Source organism: Macaca thibetana, chromosome Y (genome assembly GCF_024542745.1).
Source record: "Macaca thibetana thibetana isolate TM-01 chromosome Y, ASM2454274v1, whole genome shotgun sequence".
Lineage (NCBI taxonomy): Eukaryota > Metazoa > Chordata > Mammalia > Primates > Cercopithecidae > Macaca > Macaca thibetana.
Window position 1 is genome coordinate 2694911 of NC_065599.1, and position 14569 is coordinate 2709479.

General features: G+C 37.2%; 1 non-coding gene across 1 annotated transcript; it reads right to left on the reverse strand.

Annotated features, from left to right (window-relative positions):
* Positions 1-7821: 7821 nt before the first annotated feature.
* Positions 7822-7977, reverse strand: LOC126947239 (U1 spliceosomal RNA). The gene has a single exon (XR_007722975.1). It is a non-coding gene; the product is annotated as a U1 spliceosomal RNA (small nuclear RNA).
* Between the last annotated feature and the right edge of the window lie 6592 nt (positions 7978-14569).

Genomic DNA, 14569 nt, shown 5'->3' on the forward strand with positions numbered 1-14569 from the left:
TTAGCCAGGATGGTCTCGATCTCCTGAGCTCGTGATCCGCCCGTCTCGGCCTCCCAAAGTGCTGGGATTACAGGCTTCAGCCACCGCGCCCGGCTTCCTGACTTTTTAATGATCGCCATTCTAACTGGTGTGAGATGGTATCTCATTATGGTTTTGATTTGCATTTCTCTGATGGCCAGTGATGATGAGCATTTTTTCATGCATCTGTTGGCTGTATGAATATCTTCTTTTGAGAACTGTCTGTTCATATCCTTTGCCCACTTTTTGATGGGGTTGTTTGTTTTTTTCTTGTAAATTTGTTTGAGTTCTTTGTAGGTTCTGGATATTAGCTCTTTGTCTGATGAATAGATTGCAAAAATTTTCTCCCATTCTGTAGGTTGCCTGTTCACTCTGATGGTAGTTTCTTTCACTGTACAGAAGCTCTTTAGTTTAATTAGATCCCATTTGTCAATTTCGGCTTTTGCTGCCGTTGCTTTTGGTGTTTTAGACATGAAGTCCTTGCACATGCCTATGTCCTGAATGGTACTACCTAGGTTTTCCTCTAGGGTTTTTATGGTATTAGGTCTAACATTTAAGTCTCTAATCCATCTTGAATTAATTTTTGTATAAGGAGTAAGGAAAGGATCCAGTTTCAGCTTTCTACTTATGGCTAGTCAATTTTCCCAGCACCATTTATTAAATAGGGACTCCTTTCCCCATTTCTTGTTTTTGTCAGGTTGTGTCAAAGTTCAGATGGCTGTAGATGTGTGGTCTTATTTCTGAGGGCTCTGTTCTGTTCCATTGGTCTATATCTCTGTTTTGGTACCAGTACCATGCTGATTTGGTTACTGTAGCCTTGTAGCATAGTTGGAAGTCAGGTAGCGTGATGCCTCCAGCTTTGTTCTTTTGACTTAGGATTATCCTGACAATGCAGGCTCTTTTTTGGTTCCATAAGAACTTTAAAGCAGTTTTTTTTTTCCAATTCTGTGAAGCAAGTCATTGGTAGCTTGATGGGGATGGCATTGAATCTGTAAATTACCTTGGGCAGTATGGCCATTTTCACGATATTGATTCTTCCTGTCCATGAGCATGGAATGTTCTTCCATTTGTTTGTGTCCTCTTTTATTTCACTTAGCAGTGGCTTGTAGTTCTCCTTGAAGAGTTCCATTACATCCCTTGTAAGTTGGATTCCTAGGTATTTCATTTGCTTTGAAGCTGTTGAGAATGGGAGTTCATTCATGATTTGGCTCTATGTTTGTTTGTTACTGGTGTACAAGAATGCTTGTGATTTTTGCACATTGATTTTGTATCCTGAGACTTTGCTGAAGTTGCTTATCAGCTTAAAGAGATTTTGGGCTGAGGCAATGGGGTTTTCTAAATATACAATCATGTCATCTGCAAAGAGAGACAATTTGACTTCTTCTTTTCCTAACTGAATACCCTTGATATCTTTCTCTTGCCTGATTGCCCTAGCCAGAACTTCCAACACTATGTTGAATAGGAGTGGTGAGAGAGGGCATCCCTGTCTTGTGCCAGTTTTCCAAGGGAATGCTTCCAGTTTTTTCCCATTCAGTATGATATTGGCTGTGGGTTTGTCATAAAAAGCTCTTATTATTTTGAGATATGTTCCATCAATACCAAATTTATTGAACTTTTTTAGCATGAAGGGCTGTTGAATTTTGTCAAAGACCTTTTCTGCATCTATTGAGTTAATCTTGTGGTTCTTGTCTTTGGTTCTGTTTATATGCTGGATTATGTTTATTGATTTGCATATGTTGAACCTGCCTTGCGTCCCAGGGATGAAGCACACTTGATCATGGTGGATAAGGTTTTTGATGTGCTGCTGGTTCCGGTTTGCCAGTATTTTATGGAGGATTTTTGCATCAATGTTCATCAGGAATATTGGTCTAAAATTTTCTTTTTGTGTTGTGTCTCTGCCAGGCTTTGGTATCAGGATGATGTTGGCCTCATAAAATGAGTTAGGGAGGATTCCTTCTTTTTCTATTGATTGGAATAGTTTCAGAATGAATGGTACCAGCTCCTCCTTGTACCTCTGGTAGGATTCAGCTGTGGATCCATCTGATCCTGGACTTTTTTTAGTTGGTAGGCTATTAATTATTGCCTCAATTTCAGAGCCTGCTATTGGTCTATTCAGAAATTCAGCTTCTTCCTGGTTTAGTCTTGGGAGAGTGTAAGTGTCCAGGAAATTATCCATTTCTTCTAGATTTTCCAGTTCATTTGTGTAGAGGTGTTTATAGTATTCTCTGATGGTAGTTTGTATTTCTGTGGGGTCGGTGGTGATATTCCCTTTATCATTTTTATTGCATCTATTTGATTCTTCTCTCTTTTCTTCTTTATTAGTCTTGCTAGCGGTCTATCAATTTTGTTGATCTTTTCAAAAAACCAACTCCTGGATTCATTGAATTTTTGGAGGGATTTTTGTGTCTCTATCTCCTTCAGTTCTGCTCTGATCTTAGCTATTTCTTGCCTTCTGCTAGCTTTGGAATGGTTTGCTCTTGCTTCTCTAGTTCCTTTAATTGCGATGTTAGAGTGTCAATTTTAGATCTTTCCAGCTTTCTCTTGTGGTCATTTAATGCTATAAATTTCCCTCTAAACACTACTTTAAATGTGTCCCGGAGATTCTGGTATGTTGTATCTTTGTTCTCATTGGTTTCAAAGAACATCTTTATTTCTGCCTTCATTTCGTTATGTACCGTTCATTTCGTTATGTACCCAGTAGTCATTTAGGAGCAGGTTATTCAGTTTCCATGTAGTTGAGCGGTTTTGATTAAGTTTCTTAGTCCTGAGTTCTAGTTTGATTGCGCTGTGGTCTGAGAGACAGTTTGTCTGTTATATTTTCTGTTCTTGTACATTTGCTGAGGAGTGGTTTACTTCCAATTTTGTGGTCAATTTTGGAGTAAGTGTGTTGTGGTGCTGTGTAGAATGTATAATCTGTTGATTTGGGGTGGAGAGTTCTGTAGATGTCTATTAGGTCTGCTTGCTGCAGAGATGAGTTCAATTCCTGGATATCCTTATTAACTTTCTGTCGCGTTGATCTGTCTAATGTTGACAGTGGGGTGTTGAAGTCTCCCATTAATATTGTAAGGGAGTCTAAGTCTCTTTGTAAGTCTCTAAGGACTTGCTTTATGAATCTGGGTGCTCCTGTATTGGGTGCATATATATTTAGGATAGTTAGCTCTTTCTGTTGAATTGATCCCTTTACCATTTTTAATGGCCTTCTTTGTGTCTTTTGATCTTTGATGGTTTAAAGTCTGTTTTATCAGAGACTAGTATTGCAATCCCTGCTTTTTTTAATTCTCCATTTGCTTGGTAGATCTTGCTCCATCCCTTTATTTTGAGCCTATGTATGTCTCTGCATGTGAGATGGGTCTCCTGAATACAGCAAACTGATGGGTCTTGACTCTTTATCCAGTTTGCCATTCGATGTCTTTTAATTGGACCATTTAGTCCATTTATATTTAAGGTTAATATTTTTATGTGTGAACTTGATCCTGCCATTATGATATTAACTGGTTATTTTGCTCGTTAGTTGATGCAGTTTCTTCCTAGCCTCGATGGTCTTTACATTTTGGCATGATTTTGCAGTGGCTGGTACCGGTTGTTCCTTTCCATGTTTAGTGCTTCCTTCAGGGTCTCTTGTAGGGCAGGCCTGGTGGTGAAAAAATCTCTAAGCATTTGCTTATCTGTAAAGGATTTTATTTCTCCTTCACTTATGAAACTTAGTTTGGCTGGATATGAAATTCTGGGTTTAAAATTCTTTTCTTTAAGAATGTTGAATATTCGCCCCCACTCTCTTCTGGCTTGCATAGTTTCTGCCGAGAGATCTGCTGTTAGTCTGATGGGCTTCCCTTTGTGGATAACCCAACCTTTCTCTCTGGCTGTCCTTAAGATTTTTTCCTTCATTTCAACTTTGGTGAATCTGGCAATTATGTGTCTTGGAGTTGCTCTTTCTCGAGGAGTATCTATGTGGCGTTTTCTGTATTTCCTGAATTTGAATGTTGGCCTGCCCTAGTAGGTTGGAGAAGTTCTCCTGGATGATATCCTGAAGAGTGTTTTCCAACTTGGTTCCATTTTCCCCCTCACTTTTAGGCACCCCAATCAGACATAGATTTGGTCTTTTTACATATTCCCATACTTCTTGCAGGCTTTGTTCATTTCTTTTTCTTCTTTTTTCTTTAGATTTCTCTTCTCACTTCATTTCATTCATTTGATCCTCAATTGCTGATATTCTTTCTTCCAGTTGATTGAGTTGGTTACTGAAGCTTGTGCGTTTGTCACGTATTTCTCGTGTCATGGTTTTCATCTCTGTCAATTCGTTTATGGCCTTTTCTGCATTAATTATTCTAGTTATCAATTCTTCCACTGTTTTTTCAAGATTTTTAGTTTTTTTGCACTGGGTATGTAATTCCTCCTTTTAGCTCTGAGAAGTTTGATGGACTGGAGACTTCTTCTCTCATCTTATCAAAGTCATTCTCCAGCCAGCTTTGATCCGTTGCTGGCGATCAGCTGTGTTCCTTTGCAGGGCGTGATGTGCTCTTATTTTTTGAATTTACAGCTTTTTGGTCCTGCTTTTTCCCCATCTTTGTGGTTTTATCTGCCTCTGGTCTTTGATGATGGAGATGTACTGATGGGGTTTTGGTGTGGGTGTCCTTCATGTTTGTTAGTTTTCCTTCTAACAGTCAGGACCCTCAGCTGTAGGTCTGTTGGAGATTGCTTGAGGTCCACTCCAGATGCTGTTTGCCTGGGTATCAGCAGCAGAGGCTGCAGAAGATAGAATATTGCTGAACAGCGAGTGTACCTGTCTGATTCTTGCTTTGAAAGCTTCCTCTCAGGGGTGTATTCCACCATGTGAGGTGTGGGGTGCAGTCTGCCCTAGTGGGGGATGTCTCCTAGTTAAGCTACTCAGGGGTCAGGGACCCTATTGAGCAGGCAGTCTGTCCCTTCTCAGATCTCAACCTCCCTGTTGGGAGATCCACTGCTCTCTTCAAAGCTTTCAGACGGAGTCGTTTGCATCTGCAAAGGTTTCAGCTGCCTGTTGTTGTTGTTGTTGTTGTTGTTGTTGTTGTTTAGCTGTGCCCTGGCCACAGAGGTGGAGTCTACAGAGACAGGCAGGACTCCTTGAGCTGCTATGAGCTCCACTCAGGGCCAGCTTCCTAGCCACTTTGTTTATCTACTTAGGCCTCAGCAATGGTGGGCACCCCTCCCCCAGCCTCGCTGCTGCCTTGCCTGAGATCGCAGACTGCTGTGCTAGCAATGAGGGAGGCTCCCTGGGCATGGGACCCTCCTGGCCAGGTGTGGGATATAATCTCCTGGTGTGCCTGTTTGCTAAGATCCTTGGTAGAGCGCAGTATTGGGGTGGGAGTTACCCGATTTTCCAGGTGTTGTGTATCTCAGTTCCCCTGGCAAGGAAAAGGGATTCCGTTCGCCCTTGGGCTTCCCAGGTGAGGCCATGCCTCCCCCTGCTTCAGCTCTGGCTGGTCGGGCTGCAGCAGCTGACCAGCACCGATTGTCCCGCACTCCCTACTGAGATGAACCCAGTACCTCAGTTGAAAATGCAGAAATCACCTGTCTTCTGTGTCGCTCAGGCTGGGAGTTGGAGACTGGAGCTGTTCCTATTTGGCCATCTTGCTCCGCTCCCTTCTCTTATACTTTCTTTTTGTTAATTTATTTATTTATTTATTTTTTGAGTCAGAGTCTTGCTCTGTCGCCCAGGCTGGAGTGCAGTGGCCGGATCTCAGCTCACAGCAAGCTCCACCTCCTGGGTTTATGCCATTCTCCTGCCTCAGCCTCCTAAGTAGCTGGGACTACAGGCGCCGGCCACCTCGCCCCTCTAGTTTTTTGTATTTCTTAGTAGAGACGAGGTTTCACTGTGTTAGCTAGGATGTTCTCTTATACTTTCTATGGAACACATATTTCTCTTTTACTTTCTGTGGAACAGAAATTAAAAAATCTAAGTCTAAGCCAGAAGAGAAATTAGACTGCAAATAATAATAGGTCAAATAGGAAGCCCCATAACATAGTTGCATTACAATGTACCAATATCAGTAGCCCTGAGAGTGTATTTATCGAACTTGACTGCATTTTGCATTCATACTGTTCAATGCTAAATCTTACATACTATAAAAAGATAAAAACATATTCTAACCAGTTCAAACAAATGAATTCCTGCTCCTCACACTGTGCAATGCACTTCATATCCTATTGTTTCCAACAATGGGCATAGAGATGTTACATCAAATGAAAAAAATATATATCAATTATTTAAAATCAGAAGGCACTTATATCTTCAGTAAGCCCGGCATCTGAGAACAAAAGCTTTAAAATAATATAGAAATAAACTAGGAGACTTACTGCTTTCAAGGAACATTTTGATGGGCTAGCAAAGTAGTCAGAAATATTGGTGCAATGGTACTTCAAAGTGCTGTGGATTCTGATAATATGCACTTCATGAGAATTAGATGAAGCCAAGTTTTAGAATTATCACTTAATAAATTCTACCACAGAACTGCCCCCAGCACAATAACTACAATCGATCATGCTCCACACCTTGTGACATACAAAAGTTGTGTATATTGGTTTTAATATTTTAAAATTTCTATTAAAAATATGTAAGTATTCTCTATCTCAACAAGAAATTAAACTATCAAACATTAAAAGTGAAGAACATATAGAATTAAAATCTGCTTGTTTTGTACATTTTTCCCCTGTTTTATATTTTTTCTGATTATAAAAATAAGGTTTCTGAGCAATACAGCTGTTACTCTGGGCAACTGCTCTAATTTAGGTAATTCCATCCCTTGGCTACATGAATTTGGTGAGAAATCATACTAAGTATTACAGCACAAGTAAAGCTTTCAAATGATTAGTCTGACTGGGTGCCATGGCTCACCACTTATAATCCCAGCACTTTGAGAGGCTGAGGCTGACCACACTGAAACTATTCTTCTGATCATCTTCCCAAAGCTGTCCTAGGTAATTTTTTCTTTATTTGCAGTCACAGCTGATGTATTACAAAATATATAAGAAAATGATAATTGAAGACCATAAAGAAAAGACTAAAATAAGTTTGAAAAATAAAAATAAAAGCTTTATTTATTTATTTATTTATTTATTTATTTTTACCTGTTGATACATAAAGCCTGTTGGATGAGGATATAATGGAGCATCATCTATTGGAGAGGACTTATGCTCATTTAAGGCATCTTGGCCATCTGGCTTTCAATTCTAAATATTTAAAATGATTGATAATTTGATGATAAAACTAACTTTATACCTTATATGTATAATTTTCTTCATTTAGAATAAACTTTGAACAAATGCAAAAAAGTTGGCATCTTTAACATCTTTACAATTCCTACAAATGATTTATAATTCAGGGAATAAAGCTGAATTATTTTAGCTGCATATTTTCTGGACCATTTCACACAGGTCACTTCCAAAAGGAAACTTACTTTTTAAGACCAAACAAACCAATGCTAACCATTTAATAAAATAAGTGTTTTAAAAGGCAATATTAATGCATAAACATTGGCTTACACATTTAAAAATTACTTATCTTTTCCCCAGATTTATCTGCTGCCCTTTGGGGACTTCCCCATGCCCCCTCTTCTAGACAAAATTCACAGACATTTGCAAGTGTCACCCTAGCACTATTTGATCTGTCTAAGAAATAACCATTTGATGTTTTATTGTTTTGTACTGGAAGAGACCGATTTTTGTAGGCCTACTGAATTATTTCCAGTATGTGGTCTTCTTTCAAGTTTCTATATCCACTAAACAAGTCAATTTCCTTTTCTTTCCTTTTTTTTTTTTTTTTCCACGTGAAAGCACAAACACAATCCTTCACTTCCACAAATTATGCAATTGGGTTTCCCACATTTGGGGAAATCGCAGGGGTCAGCACATCAGAGTGCAATAAATCAACCTTGCCATGGGAAAGTCTTCGTGATCACAGTGTCTCCTCTGGCAGGCAAGTATCCTTTTTTTTTTTTTTTTCTAAAAAAAAAAAAAAGATTTCCATTATCCTTTGAAATTAAATACAACTATCAGTACAATGGTATTTAGAATAATTTTCAGTATCGCTTGAAATGTTAATTTCAATCATCCATGATTATTCTTTTCTAAAAAATTTTTTAATTCTGAGACAGTCTTCTACAAAATTTTAAGAAAAAACACAACGGCAAACAATGAAACAACTGCTAAATAAAACTACCATACATTTTATGCACTGATTGCTCATTTTTGATAGTGACTCTGAGCGTTCTATTGTATCTGACACCCATTCTTGGTCTTCTGGGATTTTACTATGTGCACTATGAGCTTTAAAAGTTTTGACTAAATATACTATCCATGTATTACTACAAGTGAATTAAAAACAGTAATGGTATACTACTTTGCATAGTTCCATTTTTTATTCTAAACTTAAGGTGATGCTCTGTGGCCCAGGTTGGACAGCGGCATGATGATAGCTCATAGCTTAATGAGGCCTCACACTCCAGGGTTCAAGGAACACTCCTATTTCAGCCTTCCAACGACCTGAGATTGCAGAAATGCACCACCATGTCCAACTCTCCTCATTATTTTTACTAAAGATGAGTATCATTTTAAGACTAAATTTTTAAAGAAAAACAAACTTACTTCGTGTTCACTTATTTTTCACAGACAACATTTTAGAATGTAAAGCAAGAATCCTGTGATTACAAAACAGTGTTATAAACTGGCGGTACAAAATTTATTTCAATTTGAATAGCGTAAGAAAACCCACATGATGGGTAAAACAATCTAAAATGACAACCATCAAATTTGTCTGATTTGATAATGATCAGTCATTTTCCTTTCAGGATTGGCTAAATTGCAATATATTTACACTGCTAACTGTTTTTTTGTCCTTAGGAGTCAATGTTAAAAATTGAAAAAAAAAAAAAAAAAAAAAAAAAAAAAAAAGACTTCTGTCTTTTTTGTCATTACCATTACAAGTAAACATTTTTTCCTGTGTGCCATGAATATTACTTAATATAATAATATTATATTCCAAATCAGAGACCAGGTTTTTTTGTTTCTGCCATAGGAGCATTTATAATATAAATTTATTTGAGAAAGGTGATTTTTCTAATCTAATTATTTCAGGTAAAGAAGTGACACAGTACACATTTCATTATCTTCTTGTCTTAAACATTATAATAAAGTGAATATCATGGCATTTGTCACGTTATTAATAGTATCAAATGTTTTCATGTATAATTTGTATAAATATGATCTTTGGCTCTGTAGGCCTTGAACAGTGCTTGGTATACAGCAGATGTTGATATATATCTGTAGAATACTGCCCACTGAATAGGCTAAATGTTTGTTACACAAAACATTTCAAGTTTACAAGGAGAATACTAAATTCATACATAAATCCAACGTTAAGCCACATCCACTATTTTTCACATTAACCCAACTTGTATAACTCTAATCACTTCTTTGGATGAGATGAGGCTTAGATGTGATGTAGCCTTACTTTAGAGCAAATACAAGAAGTTGCATAGTAAACAATATATGACTGCAAACTATTTTTAAAATGTTGTAAATTAAATACCGTTGATAGGAACGCAATGCCATTTGTACAATATTAATTAATTGGCTTGAAATATAGGATGGTGGACGAAAGAGCAATTAGAAAATTTTAATTGTTAAAATCAAATATATTCAGTTGTTTAAAATTTGACATTATCATTTGCCTTCAATCATTCTGTTCTACAGCTTTATACTAACTTTCATGTATTTTCAAGTTTTCAGTGTGCTTATTATAATGTCTATTGAGTGAAAATTCTTTGTGTTTGTGTGTTTGTGTGCATGTGTGTGTAGTGGGGGCATGTGTGTATAGAGTTTCCAGATATATAGTATGATTTGTTTCTAAAATCCCATAGCAATAAAACTTTGAATCTCCTGGCAGAGTTGGGCAACAAATCCTGGTGCAATTCTTAGGCTTATTTTACTGCAGTTGACACAACTAAGAATTCTAGAAGAATGCTAAAAATCTGTAACCACATAACCACATTTTAAAAAAAAACTATCATTTTTCTCAAATCCATTGTGGCCAAGCTGGTGAAACCCCATCTCTTCTAAAAATATGAAAATTAGCCAGGCATGGTAGTGGACGCTTGTAATCCCAGCTACTCAGAAGGCTGGCACAGAGAACTGCTTGAACCCAGGAGGTAGAGGTTTCAGTGAGCCAAGATTGCACTCCTGCCCTCCAGTCTGGTTGACAGGGCAAGACTCCCTCTCTCTCTGTCTCTCTGTCTCTCTCACACACACACAAACAAATAATAAAAAATAAAAAACCTCTTCTTACATATTTATTAAACCATCTACTTGGAGGCTACAGATTGGTTTCTGATAACTTAATGTTATCTACTATCTTCTTCCACAGATAGTTTTGAATGCTTCCTTACTGGGTTCTATTGTGAAACTTTCTATGTCATAGCCAGTGAGATGTTACTAATTTATGTAATCCTAATTTATGTAACTAGAGGGTCCTTTTGTGATCCTCTAATGATTTATTAAGTCACACTGAATATTTCACATAACTGCTAAAAAGCCAAGTTAGGTCAATATTAAGTTTGTACCCACTAGCTACTTTAAAAAAAATGAACAAAGCACATGTTTCCTACTGCAAGATGCTTTTTCCTTTCCAAATCTAAGTCACGTACTCCCTAAAATAGGCATGAGAGCACTTTGTGTTTTTTCTTTTTTATTACAAGGCTTTGTATCACACCTGGGCTGTTTATTCAGTACTGTATTTTCAAAATCGTAATTAAGACAGATTCAAAATACTTTATCTTGAATTAATTTTCATATAAGGAGTAAGGAAAAGATCTAGGTTCAGCTTTCCACTTATGGCTAGCCAATTTTCCCAGCACCATTTATTAAATAGGGAATCTTTTCCCCATTTCTTGCTTTTGTCAGGTTTGTCAAAGATCAGATGGCCGTAGATGTGTGGTATTATTTCTGAGGGCTCTGTTCTGTTCCATTGGTCTACATCTCTGTTTTGGTACCAGTACCATGCCGTTTTTGGTTACTGTAGCCTTGTAGTATAGTTTGAAGTTAGGTACCATGATGCCTCCAGCTTTGTTCTTTTGGCTTAGGATTGTCTTGGAAATGCAGGCTCTTTTTTGGTTCCATATGAACTTTAAAGCAGTTTTTTTCCAATTCTGTGAAGAAAGTCATTGGTAGCTTAATGGGGATGGCACTGAATCTGTAAATTACCTTGGGCAGCATGGCCATTTTCACAATATTGATTCTTCCTATCCATGAGCATGGTATGTTCTTACATATGTTTGTGTCCTGTTTTATTTCACTGAGCAGTGGTTTGCAGTTCTCCTTGAAGAGGTCCTTTACATCCCTTGTAAGTTGGATTCCTAGGTATTTTATTCTCTTTGAAGGAATTGTGAACGGGAGATCATTCATGATTTGACTCTCTGTTTGTCTGCTACTGGTGTATAAGAATGCTTGCGATTTTTGTACATTAATTTTGTACCCTGAGACTTTGCTGAAGTTGCTTATCAGCTTAAGGAGATTGTGGGTTGAGATGATGGGGTTTTGTAAATATACAATCATGTCATCTGCAAACAGAGACAATTTGACTTCTTCTTTTCCTAACTGAATACCCTTTATTTTTTTTATCTTGTCTGATTGCCCCAGCCAGAATATTCAACACTAAGTTGAATAAGAGTGGTGAGAGAGGGCATCCTAGACCTAAAACCATAAAAAACCCTAGAAGAAAAACCTAGGTAATACCATTCAGGACCCAGGCATGGGCAAGGACTTCATGTCTAAAACACCAAAAGCAATGGTAACAGAAGCCAAAATTGACAAATGGGATTTAATTAAACTAAAAGAGCTTCTGCACAGCAAAAGAAACTACCATCAGAGTGAACAGGCAACCTACAGAATGTGAGAAATGTTTTGCAATCTACTCATCTGACAAAGTCTAATATCCAGAACATACAAAGAACTCAAACAAATTTACAGGAAGGAAAAAAAACAACATCATCAAAAGTGGGCAAATGATATGAAAAGACGCTTCTCGAAAGAAGACATTCATACAGCCAACAGACACATGAACAAATGCTCATCATCACTCATCGTCAGAGAAATGCAAATGTAAACCACAATGAGATGCCACCTCACACCTGTTAGAATGGCAATCATTAAAATCAGGAAACAACAGGTGCTGGAGAGGATGTGGAGAAATAGGAACACTTTTGCACTGTTGGTGTGACTGTAAACTAGTTCAACCATTGTGGAAAACAATGTGGCAATTCCTCAAAGATCTAGAACTCAAAATACCCTTCAACCCAGCCATCCCATTACTGGGTATATACCAAAGGATTATAAATCATTCTGCTATAAAGACATAGGCATACATATGTTTATTGCAGCACTATTCATGATAGCAAAGACTTGGAATCAAACCAAATGTCTATCAGTGACAGACTGCATTAAGGAAATGTGGCACATATACACCATGGAATGCTATGGAACCATAAAAAAGGATGAGTTCGTGTCCTTTGTAGGGACATAGATGCAGCTGGAAACCATCATTCTCAGCAAACTTTTGCAAGAAAGGAAAACCGAACACTGTATGTTCTCACTCACAGGTTGGAATTGAACAAATGAAACCACTTGGATACAGGAAGGGGAACATCACACACCAGGGCCTATTGTGGGGAGGGGGGTGGGGGGAGGTGTGGAGTGGTGAGTGGAGGGATAGCATTAGGAGATATACCTAATGTAAATGATGAGTTAATGGGTGCATCACACCTACCATGGCACATGTATACATGTATAACAAACCTGCATGTTGTGCACATGTATCATAGAACTTAAAGTATAATTTAAAAAATACATTTATCTGAAATCAAAAAGGTCAATTAAGCCAGGCTTTTTAAAACAAGATTGGTATGTAACTCAATTTCTGATGTAATAAAGACTTAATTGAAGGAAACTATTTTAGTCTTCTTTCAGATACCTTTCACCCTTAGAGGGAATATTCATTTATCTTCAGAGAAACATTAGTATGTTTGATTCTTGGCTAATGTCTGGGCCTCACAGGGAATCGTACACAATGTGATACAAATATTTCTTGACTCAGTTTCCTCAAATTTCAGAAATTCCTAAAAACCTAAACACACTGTCTGTTATTCCTTAAAAATGGTATAAAACGTTTATAATGGACATTTGATACAATTCAAAAATTAAGTTTTGATAGTAAAATATTTGTGATAATTAACGCCTTTACTTTAAAATGATCTGCTAATTGTAGTCTGAATTAATCATTGTAAAATATGACCTAGATATTTATCAATATCAATGAGATCTTAACCAGTAAATTTTAACTATGAACCCTAAATTACAAATTTCAAAATGTTGCCATTAAGACAGAAAACACTACAAATATTTTTGTTGGTACATTACCTGACAATGTCTAGTTAGTACTCACTGGTGGCACACAGGTTTGATGTGTGAAACATCAGGCGGTAGCCCTAGAGGGAGATTTACTGATAAGTCTCACATTTCTTAATTTGATGCTAACCATCAACCAAAAGTTTAAAATGAATTATTTATTTACATTATCACCTAAATGTTATTTTACTTGATTTTTATTTAATTTATTATAATTTTTTACTTAGATTTTAACAAAAAACATAAACAATGCATGTATGGAGTTTTCTAATAAAAGACATTTTTAGATACCTGGCAACCAAAAAAACAACCGAATTGGGATTCCAGTAAGGATATGAGGATTCCTTTTCCAAGTTTAGGAAAATTCTTGATTTAGATTAGAGTAGGGATATGATCACTGGGCGATCCAGTAAACTTTTTCAAAAGCAAGCATTAAGAGATAGGCATCAGCTGAGGCACGGTGTACTCAAGTCTGTAATCACAGCACTTTGGGAGGCTGAGATGCAAAGAACACAAGGTCGAGGAGCAGATGAAAGACCAATTTTGGGCCAACATGACGAAAACCCCTGCTCTTAGTAAAGTACGAATATAATATTAAATCAGTATAAGTGGTGGTGTCAACCTGTAGTCCCCGACCTTCTAGGGTAAGGCTGAGGCTGCGGAATCATTTGAAAACACAGGAGGGCAGGGGTTGCATGATGTATGCTGGAGATCATGCCCATGTACGCCAGCCTGGCCACAGAGCTAGACTCTAACATCAAAAATAAAAATATGTAAAAAGTACAACTAAAATGAAATGAAAAATAACCTCAATCACAGGCCACAGATATCTAATCTTAAAAGATTACGACAGAAAAAAGAAACAAGTGCATCCAATAACTTTGAGAAATAACATGGAAACACATTAAAGTATAACACAGATTTGCAATGCATTTTACATTATATAGTGTGTATTATTTATGTTATGTATATGGAATGAGTCGCTGATACTATTAAGTAGTTGGGGTCTGCGTGTTTCCTAAAACATAGGATATGAACACGAACAAGACAAAACAAGACAAGACATACAGTGGCAGGAGCCGCCTCGAATAAGGCAACGCTCTTGCTTTATTTTAAACTC